This window comes from Arachis ipaensis, chromosome B4, assembly GCF_059453495.1.
Source record: "Arachis ipaensis isolate K30076 ecotype BB chromosome B4, ASM5945349v1, whole genome shotgun sequence".
In the NCBI taxonomy this organism is placed as follows: Eukaryota; Viridiplantae; Streptophyta; class Magnoliopsida; order Fabales; family Fabaceae; genus Arachis; species Arachis ipaensis.
Genome location: NC_142439.1, coordinates 49,523,747 through 49,546,655, shown reverse-complemented (window position 1 = coordinate 49,546,655; position 22,909 = coordinate 49,523,747). Strand labels below are relative to the sequence as shown.

Sequence of the window (22,909 nt, the reverse complement as noted above, 5' to 3'; positions counted from 1 at the left end):
CAGAAATGTAAATTTTGAATAAAAACTAATAAAAATATAATAAAAACTGACTAAAACATACTAAAAACTACCTAAAAACAATGCCAAAAAGCGTATAAATTATCCGCTCATCACAACACCAAACTTAAATTGTTGCTTGTCCCCGAACAACTGAAAATTAAATAGGATAAAAAGAAGAGAATATACAATGAATTCCAAAAACATCTATGAAGATCAGTCTTAATTAGATGAGCGGAACTATTAGCTTTTTGCTTCTGAACAGTTTTGGCATCTCACTTTATCCTTTGAAGTTTAGAATGATTGGCATCTATAGGATCTCAGAATTTAGATAGTGTTATTGATTCTCCTAGTTCAGTATGTTGATTCTTGAACACAGTGACTTTATGAGTCTTGGCCGTGACCCTAAGCATTTTGTTTTCCAGTATTACCACCGGATACATAAATGCCACAGACACATAACTGGGTGAACCTTTTCAAATTGTGACTCAGCTTTGCTAGAGTCCCCAATTAGAGGTGTCCAGAGTTCTTAAGGACACTCTTATTGTTTTGGACCACGACTTTAACCGCTCAGTCTCAAGCTTTTCACTTGATACATTCACGCCACAAGCACATGGTTAGGGACAGCTTGATTTAGCCGCTTAGGCCAGGATTTTATTTCTGTGGGCCCTCCTATCCACTGATGCTCAAAGCCTTGGATCCTTTTTATTTTACCCTTGCCTTTTGGTTTAAAGGGCCATTGGCTTTTTCTGCTTGCTTTTTCTTTCTTTTTTTTCTCTTTTTTTTCTTTATTTTTTCCTTTATTTTTTTGGCTTTTTTTTTCGCATATTTTTTTTTTGCAAACTTTTCACTGCTTTTTCTTTCTTCAAAAATCAATTTTATGATTTTTCAGATTATCAATAGCATTTTTCCTTTTTTCATCATTCTTTCGAAAGCCAACAATTTTAACATTCATGAACAATAATTAAAAAATATGCACTGTACAAGCATTCATTCAGAAAAACAAAAAGTATTGCCACCACATCAAAATAATTAATCTATTTTAAAATTCAAAATTCATGTACTTCTTTTTCTTTTTCAGAAAACATTTTTTATTTAAGAAAGGTGATGGATTCATGGAACATTCATAGCTTTAAGGCATAGATACTAAGACACTAGTACTCATGTAATAAGACACAAACATAAATAAAACATAAAGCATAATTTTCGAAAAACAGAAAAATAAGAACAAGGAATATAAAGAACGGGTCCACCTTAGTGATGGCAGCTTGTTCTTCCTCTTGAAGATCTTATGGAGTCCTTGAGCTCCTCAATGTCTCTTCCTTGCCTTTGTTGCTCCTCCTTCATGACTCTTTGGTCTTCTATAATTTCATGGAGGAGGATAGAATGCTCTTGGTGCTCCACCCTTTTCTTAGTGATGGGATTGTCCTCATCAATGAGGATATCTTCCTCTATGTCAATTCCAGCTGAATTACAGAGGTGACAAATGAGATGAGGGAAGGCTAACCTTACCAAAGTAGAGGACTTGTCTGTCACCTTATAGAGTTCTAGGGATATAACCTCATGAACTTCTACTTCCTCTCCAATCATGATGCTCTAGATCATGATAGCCCGGTCTATAGTAACTTCAAACCGGTTGCTAGAAGGAATGATTGAGCGTTGGATGAACTCTAACCATCCCCTAGCCACGGGCTTGAGGTCATGCCTTCTTAGTTGAACCGGCTTCCCTCTTGAATCTCTCTTCCATTGAGCGCCCTCTTCACAAATGTCTATGAGGACTTGGTCCAACCTTTGATCAAAGTTGACTGATAAACCGCAATTTTTTGGTTTATCTTGTGCTTATTTTGGGGGATTTTATCACTTTTTCTCACATTTATTCAATGAAATAGCATGGTTTTACAATTTTCCCTTGATTTGTGCTTAAATGTGAAAATATGCTTTTTAGGCCTTAATTTTGCCAATTTTAACTCACTTTAATTCCATTCGATGCCTTGATGTGTTTGTTGAGTGATTTCAAGTTCATAGGGCAAGTATTGGATAGAAGAAGTGAGGAGAAAAGCATGCAAAGTGGGAGAACTCATGAAGAAATGAAGGAGCCGTAAAGCTGTCAAGTCTGACCTCTTCGCACTCAAACGACAATAAACTGAGCTACAGAGGTCCAAATGAGGCGGTTCTAGTTGCGTTGGAAAGCTAACATCCGGGACTTCGAAATGATATAAAATTTGCCATATGTTGCCTGACGCATAGGGGGGCGCACGAGCCATGTACGTGCACGCGCCGATGGAGCACGTGGGACCACTTTAGTGAAATTGCCCGGCCCCCAGCGATTTCTGAAGCATTTTGGGCCCAATCCAACCCATTTCTGATGCTATTGAACCCAAGAATTAAAGGGGGAATGAACTAAATAGTCATAGTTTATTTTTTCATCATGTTTTCGGCTAGAATTCTAGAGAGAGAGGCTCTCTCCTCTCTCTAGATTTATGATAGAAATTAAGGTAGAGTTAGGTTAATCACTCTCAAATTTCTCTTCCAATTCTTGTTTTGATTTCAATTCTCTTTATATTTTAGTGTTCTATTGTCTTAATCTTCTTATTTTCTCTAATCATTTTCTTATTTTGCTCTCTTTAATGTTGATGAACACTTGTTGGATCTAATTTCCTTTTAATGCAATTTCATGTTTCTATGTTTCTTTTATGTTGATCTTGACTGCTATTGTTGATTTCTTGTTTTCTTACAAATTGTAGTTGGTAGATTTTACTATTCTTGCTTATTTACCATGCTTTCCCTTTGTACCCACCAAGTGTTTGACAAAATGCTTGGTTGGGCTTTAGAGTAGATTTTGAGCATTCTTGGCTTGCAAAGAGTAATTGGGCAATCTTGAGTCATGAAAATCCAACTCATGTTGGTGATCTACAGTTTTTAGCTAATATTGTTTCCATTGACGCTAATCTTTTGCTAATTTATTTAGTGAGTTGATTAGGACTTTTGGAATATTGTTTCCATTGACGCTAATCTTTTGCTAATTAAATTAGTGAGTTGATTAGGACTTTTGGATTGAGATTAGCTAGTCTTATTAGACTTTCTCCGAGTATGAGGATAACATGATACCTTCCTCAATCGTCGGAGATGACGTGATGAGATAAATTCTTGTTTATAATTGTGGTATCGTTGATTAATCTTGTTTGAATTTCTCCCTATTTGTTGGAGTTGACTAAATAAGATGAATTAATCATTGCATGACTAGGATAGAAAGCCTATGATCTCAACCTTGCCATGAATGTCTCTCTTTATTACTTGCTTTCTTTAATTGCTCTCTTTACTTTTCTTGCCATTTATTTTCTTGTCCTCTTATCGACCAAACCCCCCCCCTTGATCTTCATAGCCAATAATTGAGCACTTCATTGCAATTCCTTGTGAGACGAGAATTCATTCAATTGAGGAAATTCTATGTCAACAAAAGTTCGTTCATCAAAATAGCGCCGTTGCCGGGGAGTTGCAATGGTGTTATGTTATTGGCTATTGTATATATGTTAATATCCTTCTTTGCTAGTTTTTGCTTGTTTTAGGAGTTAGCTTTTATTAGTTCTTACTAGTTTCGTTTTTATTTTCTCTTGCTATTATGAATTCTTACCACTTTGACTATGAGTTTGGTTCAAATTATGTTGTAGGAAATGGGAGCTACAATGAGGATGTGCATCAAGGATGGAACAATCAAAGATGGGAAGAGCCTCGAGAGATTGATCAACCTTATTGGCAACAACCTCCGGATTCTTACGGGTATAACTCTAATCCTAATGCATATCAATCTAATGGATGTGGTGACCCTTATTGTGATTGTCAACAACCACCACCACATGCCTATGAACCACCCTCTCAACGTGACTTTGAACTACCTTACTCACAAGCCCCCTACCACCAAACACCTCATTATGACCTCAATCCTTATGCACCCTACCAACCACCTTATGAGCCATATGAACCATACATAGAACCACCACAATCCCAACACAATTACTCTCAAAAACCCCATCAATATACACCAACTCCATACCTTTACCAAAATGAACCACCTTCCAACTATAATGCCTTCCTCCCAAACAATGAACCTTCTCTTCCACCGTCACCTCCCGATGAAGCCCCCACGCATGAATTAAGAGATCTTGAATCTCATATCTTAAGGTGACAAGAGGAGGATGAAAAGAGGTTTAAAGAGCTAGGAGCCAAGATGGCTACCCTAGTGGAAGATGTTAGTAATATGGCCTCCTCCCGACTAAGCCTAAGCAACCAAGACACTCCCATTGACGAATGTGGAGAGGTAATTAAGGAGCACAGTGAGGGAGTGAGTTTAGAGCTTCAAGGTAAAGAAGAGGAGTTGAAGCAAGGAGTGCAACAAGAGGAGGAAGTTAAGACAATTAAGCCGGAAGAAGTGGTTGAAGCCTTTGAAGAGGTTGACCAAGAGATGGATTCAATCATTGAAGAATTCTTATGTATAATTGAATCCTCTCCGATTGAGTTTGACATAAAGGGTAAGGAATAAGATACCTCACCTCCCATGGCCTTGGTAAGCGATGAAGAAGAGATTGAATTGGAAGGAAGCTACCAAGAGGAAGAGGTTGAAATTGAAGAAGCTTGTGAAGAGGTGGAAATAATCAAAGAAGAGCACAAGGGAGTGGAACTTGCAAGACCATTGGAGACATCCCTTCCTAAGTTACCATCCAATACAATATTCAAGTGGGTAAAATTTCTATCCCTAAGCTTCACTTTCCCACTTGAATATGGTTTGGTTGAAAATGATGGTCAACTTATAGCTCTTTGTGGAGTTAAGAGTAAAAGAGATTTGTGTAGTGGTTGTAAACATCATTCTAGGTTTATTATGGTTGCTTGCTCAAAGTTTGATTGCAAGGTTTGGTGTGGAGCTAAATTGTGTGGGTCTAGAAGAATGTTTGGATACTTCTTTGAGAATTCTAAGGTCATGCCACCCAATTGGAATCATGATGATCAATTTGAAGATGGGTGTCAAAATAAAGTGTGGAATCCCGGATCGCATAAGGAGAATCAAATTTGGGAGCTCATGGTTTGTCAAGAACTCCATCAAAGTTTGGAGTTATTTACTTTGAATGATGAAGTACAATGCAAGTCCAAGCATTGGTGGATGTTCAAGGATAGCTTCAAGCACAAGCCACCTTGATGAGGAGCTCCCCATAAGTCCAACTTAAGGACAACAAACAAAAGTGCTAGGTGGGAGACAACCCACCATGGTAACATCTTTTCATTTTCTTGTTTGTAAATATTGGTAGAATTAGTTTAAATTCATATTTAGAGTAGTTTGTTGAGTATATTTGGTAGTATAATATGTTGAATAAGGTTTTAAGGTGTTTGGGTAGCTGTTTGGAGGTTTGGAATGCTTGGTTTGGTGCAAGAACTTGGAAAAATTTTGAAAAACAGAGCACCAACCCGCGCGTGTGCGCACCTGGCGCGAACGCGCGCCTCAAGCATTCTCGACCATCCAAGCGGATGCGCCATGTATGCGGACGCGTGGATGCAAAAATCTCACCCCTCCATACATTGACCCGAGAGTTACGCCTACACTGCGCCAACACAATCCCTGACGCACAAAACCACCCGCGCGTGCACGCACCTGGCGCATACGCGCCCTTCAAGCTAATTGCGTAATGCGCGCGCACGCACGCTGTGCGCGTGCGTGCCGGTAGCGTCACCTGCCCTCCTGGTACATGTTCCAGAGAGTTGGGCCAATTTTGTGCCTAGTTCATGCCCGTGACTAATGCGCAGGCGCACTTCACGCGTCCGCGCGGATCGCCACCTTCATCAGGCACGCGCCCACACACTGTGCGCGTCCGCGTCGCACTAAAAAAAATTTTTTTCTTCCATTTTCTTTTATTGCATTTGCCTATTTCCATTCATTCCATTTTAATTTTGCTTTTATAGCTTATTCTTATTTTCTTTTCTAAGTTTCTTATTTTAATAATGGTGTTAAATTCTCTTACTCAATTGTTGAGAATTTCTTGGATAATTTTGGTGCTTCTTGACTTGTTTGATATTGATGGGTAATGAAATTTCTAATTCAATGCTTAACCTTTGATGATCCTTGTACCCTTTGTGCATTGATATGAGCTTACATGTTCTTTCATGACCTACTCTTTCTATTTGAACTTGATGCTTTTGAGTGCTCTTCATGCTTTGACTCTACTCTTGCATCAAGTATTAGTTAATATGCCTTTGCTTGAATTGCTTTTTCACTCACATGTTGTAGCTACCATGTAGTGAGGACCCTATTCTTATTTGGCATTAGCCCCCGCCTATGTTTTATTGCTTTGATATCTTTGTTGTAGGCTTAATTTTCTTTTTTTTTCTTCCCTTATAGGTTGGCCACCAAGAAGGAAAGAAAAGGAAAAGCTTCTAAATGGGGCAACAAATAAGTCCTTCCGCACAACCTTTTGGAGGAACTCATCAATTGTAGCAACCCGTCCACCTTGCTCTTCTTTGCATGCACCGAGGACGGTGGAAATTTCTAAGTGTGGGGAGGTCGTCCGACCGATCTCCATGGGTAACAACGTCCTCTTTCAACACCAATTTCTTTGTTAGATTAGTTGTTGCATTGCATGATAGATTGCATGTCAGTTAGAAGTTGTACATATTTTTATCAATTTTTTTTATGTTAGGACCAATTGGTTAGGGTGATGATTTCTTTTCCAAGAAAAATTATTTTTAGGGCACCCTACCAATTTAAGAAAAAAATTTGTGTTGAACTTGCTTGAAGAATGTATTTTGGAACATGGTTTTTGAGCTAAGAACACAAGCATGTGAGTTTTAAGCCCAATTGTGTGGTTACATCTTATAACCACTTATTTCCATTCTTGTGTGCATTATTCTCTTTCTATGATTGTAATCTTTGATTTGTTTGATTCTTTATGTCCATTGTTCCATGTATACATGCATTTATATAATTGAGGCCATCATTTCATTTAGTTCACTTACCCAAATAGCCTACCTTTTATCAACCATTGTTAGCCAAATATTGAGCCTATTTAATCCCTTTTATTCTTAATTGTAGCACATCACTACTCATAAGCGAAAAACAATAAATGTCCTTAATTTGGATCTTTGATTAGCTTAGGCTAGTGAGGGTGTGTTTAAATTAGGTATGGGAAACTTGGGACATTGGTTGAGGTAAAAGTGTAATTTTTATTTTTGTTGAAAATATTGGGAATTGGGTGCATACTCATGTATTAAATATATAAAACCATATGCATTGATACGTTAGTATATACTTTAAAAAAAATGTAGAAAAAAAAATATATATAAAAAAATTTATAGAAAAAGAAAAAGAAAAATATATAGAAAAAGAATAGAATAAAAAGGGGACAAAAATGCCCCAAAGTAAAGTTCAATAAAAATCAATGCATATGGAATGTGAATTAAAGAGAATGCATGAGTATGTGAAAAAAGTGGGAATCATGTGTAGCTAGGTTGTGTATTAGAATTGTATAGGTTGTTATATGTGTTTGGTGAGAGCTTAGGTTAATCAAAGATTTAAATTTCAAGCTCACTTGACCGTATACATCCCTACCTTTACCCTAGCCCCATTACAACCTATGAATAAGTCCTCATGATGAATGTATGCATGCATTGAATAATTGTTGATTGTTAGATGAAAAAAAATCATGGAAAGCATGAGTAGAAGAGAATTGAGTAATCAACTCTATACACTTGAGCGACTAGAGCGGAAACACTTCCGGTGAGGTTTCGATGCTCAATTCCTTGTTCCCGGCTTTCATGAGCTTTCTTCTTGCAAGTCTACTTGTACTTTATTTTGATATTTGAATTGGTAGAGTTTGTGCGTCATCATATGACCTTTGCCCTACTTGCTTATATATGTTCTTGGAGATTGATTTACTTTTAACCAAGTAGGTAGAATCATAATGCATTTAGTTGCATGCATGTAGATAGGTTTATATAGTTTATTTGCATTGAATAAATGTTCATACCCTTTTCTTGTCCTTCTTTATTCTTAGCATGAGGACATGCTTGGTTTAAGTGTGGGGAGATTTGATAAACCCTAATTTTGTGGTTTATCTTGTGCTTATTTTGGGGGATTTTATCACCTTTTCTCACATTTATTCAATGAAATAGCATGGTTTTGCAATTCTCCCTTGATTTGTGCTTAAATGTGAAAACATGCTTTTTAGGCCTTAATTTTGCCAATTTTAACTCACTTTAATTCCATTCGATGCCTTGATGTATTTTTTGAGTGATTACAGGTTCATAGGGCAAGTATTGAATGGAAGAAGTGAGGAGAAAAGCATGCAAAGTGGGAGAACTCATGAAGAAATGAAGGAACCGTAAAGCTGTCAAGCCTGACCTCTTCGCACTCAAATGACCATAACTTGAGCTACAAAGGTCCAAATGAGGTGGTTCCAGTTGTGTTGGAAAGCTAACATCCGGGGCTTCGAAATGAGATAAAATTTGCCATATGTTGCCTGAAGCATAGGGGCGCGCACGTGCCATGTACGCGCGTGCACCGATGGAGCACGTGGGACCACTTTAGTGAAATCGCCCCCAGCGATTTCTGAAGCATTTTGGGCCCAATCCAACCCATTTCTGATACTATTGAACCCAAGGATTGAAGGGGGAATAAACCAAGTAGTCATAGTTTAGTTTTTCATCATGTTTTAGGCTAGAATTCTAGAGAGAGAGGCTCTCTCCTCTCTCTAGATTTAGGATAGAAATTAGGGTAAAGTTAGGTTAATCACTCTCAAATTTCTCTTCCAATTCTTGTTTTGATTTCAATTCTCTTTATATTTTAGTGTTCTATTGTCTTAATCTTCTTATTTTCTCTAGTCATTTTCTTATTTTGCTCTCTTTAATGTTGATGAACACTTGTTGGATCTAATTTCCTTTTAATGCAATTTCATGTTTCTATGTTTCTTTTATTTTGATCTTGATTGCTATTGTTGATTTCATGTTTCCTTGCAAATTGTAGTTGGTAGATTTTACTATTCTTGCTTATTTACCATGCTTTCCCTTTGTACCCACCAAGTGTTTGACAAAATGCTTGGTTGGGCTTTAGAGTAAATTTTGAGCATTCTTGGCTTGAAAAGAGTAATTGGGCAATCTTGAGTCATGAAAACCCAACTCATGTTGGTGATCTTGAGTTGTTATCTAATATTGTTTCCATTGACGCTAATCTTTTGCTAATTTAATTAGTGAGTTGATTAGGACTTTTGGAATATTGTTTCCATTGACACTAATCTTTTGCTAATTAAATTAGTGAGTTGATTAGGACTTTTGGATTGAGATTAGCTAGTCTTATTAGACTTTCCCCGAGTATGAGGATAACATGATACCTTCTTCAATCGTCGAAGATGACGTAATGGGATAAATTCTTGTTTATAATTGTGGTATGATTGATTAATCTTGTTTGACTTTCTCCCTATTTGTTAGAGTTGACTAAATAAGATGAATTAATCATTGCATGACTAGGATAGAAAGCCTATGATCTCAACCTTGCCATGAATGTCTCTCTTTATTACTTGCTTTCTTTAATTGCTCTCTTTACTTTTCTTGCCATTTATTTTCTTGTCTTCTTATCAATCAAACCCCCCTTGATCTTCATTGCCAATAATTGAGCACTTCATTGCAATTCCTTGTGAGACGATCTGAAGTTTAAATGCTTCAGTTATTTTTCATTGGGGTTTGTTACTTGTGACAACTCAAATTTTTGATTGAGAGGATTCTTTGTTGGTGTAGAACTATGCTTGCAACGAGAATTCATTCAATTGAGGAAATTCTATATCAACAAAAGTTCGTTCATCATTGACCCTTCTAGTGTAGGGGCGTGCATCTCCTTGCATCATGGGCAAGTTGAATGCCAATTGTAAGCCAATTCTTTGGGTCCGGGTTTACACTTTGATCATGGTTCTTGGTGATCCATGCATTGGCATAGAACTCTTAAATCATTAAGATCCTGACTTGTTGAATGGGGTTGGTGAGAATTTCCCAACCTCTTCTTCGAATCTCATGTCGGATCTCCGGATATTCACCCTTTTTGAGTTTGAAAGGGACCTCAGGGATCACCTTCTTCTTGGCTACAACTTCATAGAAGTGGTCTTGATGCACCCTTGAGAAGAATCTCTCCATCTCCCATGACTCGGAGGTGGAAGCTTTTGCCTTCTCTTTCCTCTTTCTAGAGGTTTCTCCGGCCTTAGGTGCCATAAATGGTTATGGAAAAATAAAAAGCTTTAGCTTTTCCCACACCAAACTTAGAAGGTTTGCTCGTCCTCGAGCAAAAGAAGAAAGAAGAGAGTAGAAGAAGAAGAATTAGGGGAGATGTAGGGTGGTGGAAGTTTCGGCCAAGGGGATAAGTAGTGTGTATGATGTGTAGAAATGAAGGAGTGAAGATTGGTTTATATAGGGGTGGAGAGAGGGGTAGGGTTTGGCCATGTATGGGTGGGTTTGGGAGGGAAAGTGGTTTGGATTTGAATGGTGAGGTAGGTGGGATTTTATGATGGATGGATGTGGATTGGTGAAGAGATTATGGAGAAGAGGGTAGGATTTGATAGGTGAGGAGTTTTTGGGGAAGAGGTATTATGGGAAGGTGTGCAGAAGAGAGAAAGAGATGAGGTAGGTGGGGATCTTGTGGGGTCCATAGATCTTGAGGTGTCAAGAATTTCTCATCCCTACACCATGTTGGCGTGTAAACGCCCCCTTGATTGCCACTCCTGGCGTTAAACGCCAGGTTCCTGCCCATTTCTGGCGTTTAATGCCAGCTTTTCTCCCCTTTCTGGCGTTCAAACTCCAGCTCTATGCCCATTTTTGGCGTTAAACGCCAATCATTTCTGGCATTAAATGCCCAGAATGGTGCCAGACTGGGCATTTAATGCCCATTCTGCTATCCTTACTGGCGTTTAAATGCCAGTAAGCTTCTCCTCTAGGGTGTGCTATTTTTAATACTATTTTCATTCTGTTTTTGCTTTTTCAATTATTTTTGTGGCTTCACATGATCATCATCCTACAGAAAACATAAAATAACAATGGAAAATAAATAGATATGATTAAATAAAATTGGGTTTCCTCCCAACAAGCGCTTCTTTAATGTCAATAGCTTGACAGTGGGCTCTCATGGAGCCTCACAGATACTCAGGGCATGATGATGGCCTCCTAACACCAAACTTAGAGTTTGAATGTGGGGGCTCCAATTGACTCTGCATTGAGAGAAGATTTTCATGCTTCCTCTCCATGGTTACAGAGGGAGATCCTTGAGTTTTAAATACAAGGGAGTCCTCATTAACTTGAAGGACCAATTCTCCTCTGTCAACATCAATCACAGCTTTTGCTATGGCTAGGAAGGGTCTGTCAAGGATGATAGATTCATCCATACACTTCTCAGTGTCTAGGATTATGAAATCAGCAGGGATGTAGTGGCCTTCAACCTTTACCAAGACATCCTCTACAAGTCCATAAGCTTGTTTATTTGAATTGTCTGCCATCTCTAGTGAGATTCTTGCAGCTTGTACCTCAAAGATCCCTAGCTTCTCCATCACAGAGAGTGGCATGAGGTTTATACTTGACCCCAGGTCACACATAGCCTTCTCAAAGGTCATGGTGCCTATGGTACAAGGTATTGAGAACTTTCCAGGATCCTGTCTCTTCTGAGGTAATCTCTGTCTAGTCAAGTCATCTAGTTCTTTGGTGAGCAAAGGGGGTTCATCCTCCCAAGTCTCATTACCAAATAACTTGGCATTTAGCTTCATGATTGCTCTAAGGTACTTAGCAACTTGATCTTCAGTAACATCTTCATCCTCTTCAGAGGAAGAATACTCATCAGAGCTCATGAATGGTAGAAGTAAATTCAATGGAATCTCTATGGTCTCACTGTGAGCCACAGATTTCCATGGTTCCTCATTAGGGAACTCCTTGGAGGCCAGTGGATGTCCATTGAGGTCTTCCTCAGTGGAAATCACTGCCTTTCCCTCCTCTATGCATTCGGCCATGTGGGACGTGTTTATGGCCTTGCATTCTCTCTTTGGGTTCTCTTCTGTATTGCTTGGGAGAGTACTAGGAGGGAGTTCAGTAATCCTCTTATTCAGCTGACTAATAAACCCTGATTTTGGGGTTTATCTTGTGCTTATTTTGGGAGATTTTATCACCTTTTCTCTCATTTATTCAATGAAATAGCATGGTTTTGCAATTCTCCCTTGATTTATGCTTAAATGTGAAAACATGCTTTTTAGGCCTTAATTTTGCCAATTTTAACTCACTTTAATTCCATTCGATGCCTTGATGTGTTTGTTGAGTGATTTCAGGTTCATAAGGCAAGCATTGGATGGAAGAAGTGAGGAGAAAAGCATGCAAGTGGGAGAACTCATCAAGAAATGAAGGAACCGTAAAGCTGTCAAGCCTAACCTCTTCGCAGTCAAACGACCATAACTTGAGCTATAGAGGTCCAAATGAGGCGGTTCTAGTTGCGTTGGAAAGCTAAATCTGGGGCTTTGAAATGATATAAAATTCGCTATATGTTGCTTTTCGTATAGGGGTGCGCACGCGCCATGTACGCGTGTGCGCCGATTGAGCACGTGGTCCACTTTAGTGAAATCGCCCTCAGCGATTTCTGAAGCATTTTGGGCCCAACCCAACTCATTTCTAATAATATTGAACCCAAGGATTGAGGGGGGAATGAATGAAAGTAGTCATAGTTTAGTTTTTATCATGTTTTAGGGTAGAATTCTAGAGAGAGAGGCTATCTCCTCTCTCTAGATTTTAGGGTAGTTTTAGTTATTACTTCTTGGATCCAAGTTTTAATTCTTGTTTTGATTTAGTTTCTCCTTTCAATTTCTTGTTGTTACATCTCTACTCTTCTAGTTTTTACTTGTCATTTCCTTTATTTTGTCCTCTTTTATGTTTATGAACTCATGTTGGATTTGATTTATTTCTAATGCAATTTAATGTTTGATGTTCTTTTAGTTGTTGATTTAAGTTGTGATCTTATTTTCCTTGCAAATTGTAGTTGGTAGATTTTACTATTTCTTGCCATTTATTATGCTTTCCTTTATTACCCACCAAGTGTTTGACAAAATGCTTGGTTGGGCTTTAGAGTAGATTTTGAGCATTCTTGGCTTGGAAAGAGTAATTGGGCAATCTTGAGTCATGAAAACCCAACTTATGTTGGTGATCTAGAGTTGTTAGCTAATATTGTTTCCATTGACACTAATCTTTTGCTAATTTAATTAATAAGTTGATTAGGACTTTTGGATTGATATTAGCTAGTCTTATTAGACTTTCTTTCATGGAAGATAATATAATACCTTCTTCCAATGTTGGAGATAACGTAATAAGATAAATTCTTGATATTATTGTGGTATGATTGATTAGTCTTGTTTGACTTTCCCCCTATTTGTTGGAGTTGACTAAATATGATGAATTAATCATTGCATGACTAGGATAGAAAGCCTATGATCTCAACACTTGCCATGAATGTCTTTTTTTTATTACTTGCTTTCTTTAGTTATTTGCTTGATTTACTCTTCTTGCCATTTATTTTATTGTCCTCTTATCAAACCAAAAACCCCCTTACCCCTTCATAGCCAATAAGCATACACTTCATTGCAATTCCTCGTGAGACGACCCGAAGTCCAAATACTCCGGTTAATTCTTATTTGGGGTTTGTTATTTGTGACAACCAAAATTTTTGTATGAAAGGACTATTGTTTGGTTTAGAAACTATACTTTACAACGAGAATTCATTAGTGGAATTCTAGACCACACAAAAGTTTGTTCATCAAAATGGCGCCGTTGCCGGGGAGTTGCAATGGTGTTATGTTATTGGCTATTATATATATGTTAATATGCTTCTTTGCTAGTTTTTGCTTGTTTTATGAGTTAGTTTTTATTAGTTATTACTAGTTTTGTTTTTTTATTTTCTCTTTCTATTATGAATTCTCACCACTTTGGCTATGAGTTTGGCTCAAATTATGTTGTAGGGAATAGGAACCATAATGACAATATGCATCAAGGATGAAACGATCAAAGGTGGGAAGAGCCTCAAGGGATTGATCAACCTTCTTGGCAACAACAACAACAACCTAATGCATATCAATCTAATGGATGTGGTGACCCTTATTATGATTGTCAACAACCACCACCACATGCTTGTGAACCACCCCCTCAACATGACTTTGAACCACCTTACTCACAAGCCCCTTTTCACCAAACACCTCCATATGACCCTAATCCTTATCCACCATACCAACCACCTTATGAACCATATGAACCATACATGGAACCACTACCATTCCAACACAATTACTCTCAAGAACCACCTCAATATACACCATCTCCATATCCTTACCAAGATAAACCACCTTCTAATTATGAAACTTCCCTCCCAAATAATGAACCTTCTCTTCCACCATCACCTCCCGATGAAGCCCCCACGCAGGAATTGAGAGATCTTGAATCTCATATCTTAAGGCGACAAGAGGAGGATGAAAAGAAGTTTAAAGAGCTAGGAGCCAAGATGGCTATCCTAGTAGAAGCCGTTAGCAATATGGCCTCCTCCCGACTAAGCCTAAGCAACCAAGGCACTCCCATTGACGAATTCATAGAGGCAATGAAGGAGCATAGTGAGGGAGTAAGTTTAGAGCTTCAAGGTGAAGAAGAGGATTTGAAGCAAGAATTGCTACAAGGGGATGAAGATGAGACAATTAAGCCGGAAGAAGTGGTAGATGCCTTTGAAGAGGTTGACCAAGAGATGGATTCAATAATTGAAGAATTCTTATGTACAATTGAATCCTCTCCAATTGGGTTTGACATGGAGATCAAAGAAGAAGATGCACAACCTCTCATGCCTTTGGTGAGTAATGAAGAAGAAATTGAAGTGGAAGTAAGCCACCAAGAGCAAGGAATTGAAATTGAAGAAGCTTGCAAGGAGGTGGAAGATGCAAAGAAAGAGCACAAGGGAATGGATCTCACATTGGCTAAGTGTGGGGAGGTCCCCCTTCCTAAGTCACCATCCTACACAACATTCAAGTGGGTAAAATTCTTATCTCTAATCTTTACTTTCCCACTTGAATATGGTTTGATTGAAAATGATTGTCAACTTAGAGCTCTTTATGGAGTTAAGAATAGGAGAGAGTTGTGTAGTGGTTGGACACATCACTCTAAGTTCATGATGGTTGCATGCTCAAAGTTGAATGGTGATGGTTGGTGTAGAACCAAGTCACATGGGTCTAGGAGAATGTTTGGATGTTTACTTGAGAATTCGGATCACTTCTCACCCAATTGGAATTGTGATGATCAACTTGAAGATGGGTGTGAAAACAAGATTTGGGATCCGGGTATATATGAGGATCAATTTTGGGAACCCTTAGCTTGTGAAGGACTCCATCAAGACTTGTTGAAACTTATTCGAAATTTTGGAGCACAATGGAAAACCAAGCATTGGTGGAGGTTCCAAGATGAATTCAAGCACAAGCCACCATAACAAGGAGCTTCCCAAATGTCCAACTTAAGGACTTAAACTAAAAGTGCTAGGTGGGAGACACCCCACCATGGTAAACTCTTTCCATTCTCTTGTATATATAATCAATGAATGCATTAAGTTTCCATTGTTACGTAGTTTTCTTCTTTTCATACTTTTGCATGTCTTGCTTTGATTGATTGCTTATTAGATTCATGCTTTGACTAGAATAGTTATTTCTGAATTGCATTTTGCTTGTAGTATAAGTTTTGTTTTTAGTGTATTTGAAAATTTTTCAAAAACCAAAGAGATTTTTTGTTAAATTTGATTTTTGATTATTTTAGAATGCTTGTAGATTAGGAGAGTGCCCTGTTTTTGAAAAAAAAAAAGGGAAAAACGGGCATCCGCGCGTGAGCGTGCTTTGCGCGCGCATGCCGGTGGTGTATATCGCACTCCTGGTACAAAAACCAGAGAGTTGTGCCCAAGTTGTGCCCACTTTGTGTCCGCGACCCACGCGCAAGCGTGCATGACGCGTACGCATCGGTCGCCATCTTCACATCCGCGCGTATGCGTGCTATGCGCATACGCGTCGCTTGTCCTGCCTGCCCAGCCAAGTGCACGCGTGCTGTGCGCGTACGCGTCGGTTTCATGCCCTGCTTCCCCTGTTTTCTGCTCTGTTTTCTTCCTCTTTCTTTCTTCCGTCTTCTTTCTTCTTCTTTCTTCCTTTCTTACTTTCTTTCCCTTTTTCTTTTCTTTGCAAAATTCCACTTTTTATTTTTCTTATTTTCATTTTCTTCTATGTGTTGCATTTGCATATTATCAACCATTGCGTTTTAATTTTGTTTTTATAACTTGTTCTTGTTTTCTTTTCTAAGTTTCTTGTTTTAATAATGGTGTTGGATTCTTATATTCAATTGTTGAGAATTTCTTGGTTAATCTTGGTGCTTTGTGACTTGTTTGGTATTAATCGTAATACTTGCTCTACACAAAAGATTAGTTCTTTAGTTCTTCTTGACTCATGATCCCTTGTTTTCATACCTCATCATCATTGAGTTAGGATGGGACCAAATGCTCTCATGATTATCCCTAATCTTGTTTGTGTCAATTTCCATTTGAACTTGATGCTCAACATTCTCTTCATACTTTGACTTTACTCTTGCATCAAGTATTAATTGATATGCCCTTTGCCTATATTGCTTTCTCACTCACATGCGTAGCTAACATGTAGTGAGAACCCTACTCTTAATTGGCATTAGCCCCCGCCTATGTTCTATTGCTTTCATATCTTTGTTGTAGGCTTAATTTTCTTTCTTTTTCTCTCCTTTGAGGTTGGCCACCAAGAAGGAAAGAAAAGGAAAAGCTTCTAAATGGGGCAACAAACAAGTCCTTCCGCACAACCTTTTGGAGGAACTCATCAATTGTAGCAACCCGTCCACCTTGCTCTTCTTTGCATGCACCGAGGACGGTGCAAATATCTAAGTGTGGGGAGGTCGTCCGACCGACCTCCATGGGTAACAACTTCCTTTTTCAACACCAAATTCTTAATTTTTGTCCTTGTTAGTTAGTTGTTACATTGCATGATAGGTTGCATGCTAGTTAGAAATTGTACATATTTTACCACTTCTTTTTATGTTAGGACTACTTGTTTAAAGTGATGATTTCTTTTCCATGAAACTGTTTTTAGGGCACCCTACCAATTTGAAAAAAAAAAATTTTTTTGTGACAAACTTGCTTGAAGAATGTATTTTGGAACATGGTTTTTGAGCTAGGAACACAAGCATGTGAGCTTTGAGCCTAATTGTGTGGTTACATCTAACCACTTATTTTCATTCTTGTGTGCATTATTCTCTTTCTATGATTGTAATCTTTGATTTGTTTGATTCTTTATGTCCATTATTCCATGTATGCATGCATTTATATGATTGAGGCCATCATTTCATTTAGCTCACTTACCCAAATAGCCTACCTTTCATCAACCATTGTTAGCCAATTTTGAGCCTATTGAACCCCTTTTGTTCTTAATTACAGCACATCACTACCCCTAAGTGAAAAACAATAAACGCCCTTAATTTGGATCTTTAATTAGCTTAGGCTAGTGAGGGTGTGTATCAATTTGATATGGGAAACTTGGGACATTGGTTGAGGTAAAAGTGTAATTTTTATTTTTGTTAAAAATATTGGGAATTGGGTACATATTCATGCGCTATATGTAAAACCGTATGCATTGATACATTTGTATATACAAAAAAAAAACATATATATATATATATATAGGAAAATATATAGAAAAAGAAAAAAAAGAAAAATATATAGAAAAAGAATACAATAGAAAGGGAACAAAAATGCCCTAAAGTAAAGTTCAATAAAAATCAATGCATATGGAATATGAATTAAATAGAATGCATGAGTATGTGAAAAAGTGAGAATCATGGGTAGCTAGGTTGTGTATTAGAATTGTATAAGTTGTCATATGTGTTAGGTGAGAGCTTAGGCTAATCAAAGATGCAAATTTTAAGCTCACTTGACCATATACATCCCTACCTTGACCCTAGCCCCATTATAACCTATGAATAAGTCCTCATGATGAATGTATGCATGCATTGAATAATTGTTTATTGTTAGATGAAAAACAAATCATGGAAAGCATGAGTAGAAGAGAATTGAGTAATCAACTCTATACACTTGAGCGACTAGAGCGGAAACACTTCCGGTGAGGTTTCGATGCTCAATTCCTTGTTCCCGGCTTTCATGAGCTTTCTTCTTGCAAGTCTACTTGTACTTTATTTTGATATTTGAATTGGTAGAGTTTGTGCGTCATCATATGACCTTTGCCCTACTTGCTTATATATGTTCTTGGAGATTGATTTACTTTTAACCAAGTAGGTAGAATCATAATGCATTTAGTTTCATACATGTAGATAGGTTTATATAGTTTATTTGCATGCCAAACAGACTCTGAGAAATCATATTGACTTGCTGAGTCAATATTTTGTTCTGAGCCAATATGGCATTCAGAGTATCAATCTCAAGAACTCATTTATTCTGATTTGTCCCATTATTCACAGGATTCCTTTTCAGAAGTGTACATGAATTGGTTATTTGCAACCATCTCAATGAGTTCCTGAGCTTCTGCAGGTGTCTTGTTCAGATGAAGAGATCCTCCAGCAGAGCTGTCCAATGACATCTTAGACAGTTCAGACAGACCATCATAGAAGATACCTATGATGCTCCATTCAGAAAGCATGTTAGAAGGACACCTTCTGATCAATTGCTTGTATCTTTCCCAAGCTTCATAGAGGGATTCACCTTCCTTTTGTCTGAAGGTCTAGACCTCCACTCTTAGCTTACTCAATTTTTGAGGTGGAAAAAATTTGGCCAGAAAAGCACTGACCAGCTTTTCCCAAGAGTTCAGGCTTTCCTTAGGTTGTGAATACAACCATATCCTAGCTCTGTCTCTTACAGCAAAAGGGAAGAGTATAAGTCTGTAGACCTCAGGGTCAACCCCATTGGTCTTGACAGTGTCACAGATTTGCAAGAATTCAGCTAAGAACTGATGAGGATCTTCCAATGAAAGTCCATGAAACTTGTAATTCTGTTGCATTAGAGAAACTAATTGAGGCTTCAGCTCAAAGTTGTTTGCTCCAATGGCAGGGATAGAGATGCTTCTCCCATAGAATTCGAGAGTAGGTGCAGTAAAGTCACCAAGTACCTTCCTTGCATTGTTGGCATTGTTGTTATTTTCGGCTGCCATGGCTTCTTCTTGTTTGAAAATTTCTATTAGATCCTCTACAGAGAGTTGTGCTTTAGCTTCTCTTAGCTTTCTCTTCAAGGTCCTTTCAGGTTCAGGATCAGCTTCAACAAGAATGCCTTTGTCCTTGCTCCTGCTCATATGAAAGAGAGAAAAAGAAAGTATGGAATCCTCTATATCATAGTATAGAGATTCCTTGAGATGTTAGAGGAAAAGAGAAATGGAAGGAGGAGGTAGAGAGGAGAGAGTTCGAACTTATGGAGAGGGAGAGAGTTCGAATTGCACATTGAGGAGGAATGTTAGTCCCTTAAATACAAGGATGTGAGAAGGGGAAAGAATTTTTCGAAATTAAATTTAGAAAGATTTTGAAATAATTAAAAGAAATTTTGAAAATAATTGATTGATGATTTTCAAAAATTAAAATTGAGAAAGTAGTTAAGTGATTTTGAAAAAGATTTTGAAATCAGAAATAAAAAAAAGATATGATTGAAAATTATTTTGAAAAAGATGTGATTGAGAAGATATGATTGAAAATCAATTTAAAAAAATTTTTAAAATTAAAGTTGATTACTTGACTAACAAGAAATTAAAAAGATTTGATTCTATAATTTAAAATTTGATCTGTTCTTAATAGGCAAGTAACAACTTGAAAATTTTGAATTAAATCATTAATTGTAGCAAGGATTTTCGAAAATACTAAAAAATGGAAAGGGTTTGATTTTGAAAAGATATGATTGAAAAGATATGATCTGAAAAAGATTTGATTTTGAAAAATTATGAAAATTTGAAAAAGATTTGAATTGAAAACAAAATCTTCCCTCTTGTGCCATCCTGGTGTTAAACGCCCAGAATGGTATCCATTTTGGCATTTAACGCCCAAAATACTACCCTTTTGGGCGTTTAACGCCCAGCCAGATACCATGGCTGGAATTTAAACGCCAGTTTTCCTTCCCCACTGGGCGTTTTGAACGCCTAGCTTTTTTTGTGTTATTCCTCTGCTGCATGTTCTGAATCTTCAATTCTCTTTATTATTGACTTGAAAACACATAATTTTGAATTTTTTTTTTGAATTTTTAATGATGAGAAACAATAAAATGAAACTAATCATGGAAAATCAAGATCAAAACAAATAATGCATGCAAGACACCAAACTTATAAGTTTGTATACTAGGGACAACAACAAATTGAGAATGCATATGAAAAATAACAAAACACACAAGACAAGAGAATTTAAAGATCAAAGCAAGGAAATCATCAAGAATAACTTGAAGATTAATGAAGAACATAATGCATATATTCGAAAATTGCAAGAAATTAAATAAAACATGCAGGACACCAAACTTAAAAATTGACAATGGACTCAAACAGGAAACATAGATTATTTTTGGTTTTATGATTTTATAAAATTTTTTTGTAATTTTTCAAAAATTATTTGGAAAAGAAAATAAAGATTTCAAAATTCTTAATAACAATTCCAGGAATCATGCAATGTTAGTCTAAAGCTTCAGTCTAAAAAGATTAGACATGGCTAGCCAAGCTTCAGCAGGACATTACATACAACAGCCAAATTGATGAGAATCAATCAGCTTTTGTGATGATAAAAATATCATCTGAAACTCTAGAATTCATTCTTAAAAATTCTAAAGAATAAAAATAAAATAAAGTTACCTAATCTAAGCAACAAGATGAACCGTCAGTTGTCCAAACTCGAACAATCCCCGGCAACGGCGCCAAAAACTTGGTGCACGAAATTGTGATCATCAATGGCGCCAACAACTTGGTACCCACAATTGTAATCTCAACTCTTTTTCACAATTCCGCACAACTAACCAGCAAGTGCAATGGGTCATCCAAGTAATAAACCTTACGTGAGTAAGGGTCGATCCCACAGAGATTGTCGGCTTGAAGCAAGCTCTGGTCATCTTGTAAATCTCAGTCAAGCGGATTCAAATGGTTATGGAGAATTGATAATTAAAAGATGGATAAAATATAAAATAAGATAGAGATACTTATGTAATTCATTAGTGAGAATTTTGGATAAGCGTATGAAGATGCTTTGTTCCTCCTGAACTTCTGCTTTCCTATTGTCTTCATCCAATCATTCATACTCCTTTCCATGGCAAGCTTTATGTTGGGTTTCACCGTTGTCAATGGCTACCTCCCGTCCTCTCAGTGAAAAAGGTCCAAATGCGCTGTCACCGCACGGTTAATCATCTGTCGGTTCTCGATCATGTTGGAATAGGATCCATTGATCCTTTTGCGTCTGTCACTACGCCCAACACTCGCGAGTTTAAAGCTCGTCACAGTCATCCCTTCCCAAATCCTACTCGGAATACCACAGACAAGGTTTAGACTTTTCGGATCTCAGGAATTGCCGCCAATAATTCTAGCCTATACCATGATGATTCCAATCTTAGATTAGAAACCCAAGAGATACACATTCAAGCTTGTTTGCATGTAGAACGGAAGTAATAGGCTTGAGTTGAATAGAAAAACAATAGTACTTTGCATTAATTCATGAAGAACAGCAGAGCTCCACACTTTAATCTATGGTGTGTAGAAACTCCACCGTTGAAAATACATAAGAACAAGGTTTAGGCATGGCCGTGAGGCCAACGTCCCAAAGCGTGATCAAGAGATCAAAAGATAAACTAAAGATTTCCCATATGAAATAGCGTGTGTAAATACAATAGCAAAAGGTCCTATTTATAGAGAACTAGTAGCCTAGGGTTTACAGAAATGAGTAAATGATGTAGAAATCCACTTTCGAGCCCACTTGGTGTGTGCTTGGGCTGAGCGTTGAAGCTTTCACGTGTAGAGACTTTTCTTGGAGTTAAACGCTAGCGTTTGTGCCAGTTTGCGCGTTTAACTCTAGCTTTTATGCCAGTTCTGGCGTTTTGACGCCAGAATTTTTATGCTGACCTTGAACGCCAGTTTGGGCCAACAAATCTCAGGAAAAGTATAGATTATTATATATTGCTGGAAAGCCCAGGATGTCTACTTTCAGACGCAATTGAGAGCGCGCCAATTGGGCTTCTTTAACTCCAGAAAATACACTTCGAGTGTAGGGAGGTCAGAAGCCAACAGTGATGACATGACATCATGTCATGTTTTTCAATGCTTTTTCTTTGTTTTTTTTTTAGGTTTTATGCACTTTCTTGAGCCATAAGTAAACCAATTGGGTAGAATTTCATATTTCCTTTGATTCAATCAACCATGGATGAATTAATGCAATTTCATGAGATTTTGTGCTATAATTGTCATATATTATGAAAGAATAACAAACTCATGATTTTGAGCATAGCTTTGATGTGTTTGATTGATTGATGATAGGTGAAAAGAGCTTTGAAGAAGGTTGAAGAAAGAAGAAAGGGCAAGGAGCAAGAGAGAACAAAAAGCTTGAGCAAAAGCTTGCCTCAAACTTTAGCTCAAACTTTTGGAAGAGTTGAATTCACCCTGGATGGAGCAAAAGCTTGCGCCAACGTTTGCCTCAAGCTTTTTGGCAAACGTTGGCACCACACCAACATACCCAGGGGAGAAAAAGCTTGCGCCAACGTTTGGCTCAAGCTTTTTGGCAAACGTTGGCGCCACAACAGCCTGAAGGGGTATACTTCTAACAAGAATAACTTGAGCTACAGAGCTCCAAATGAGGTGATTCAAAAAGCAATGGAAAGTAGGAATCGAGAGCT

At 37.6% G+C, this 22,909-nt stretch overlaps 1 non-coding gene across 1 annotated transcript; it reads left to right on the top strand.

Moving 5' to 3' along the window:
• The first annotated feature begins 18,710 nt into the window (after positions 1–18,710).
• On the top strand, positions 18,711–18,818 carry LOC148567504 (small nucleolar RNA R71). Its single transcript, XR_015881671.1, has one exon. It is a non-coding gene; the product is annotated as a small nucleolar RNA R71 (small nucleolar RNA).
• The last annotated feature ends 4,091 nt before the right edge of the window (positions 18,819–22,909 follow it).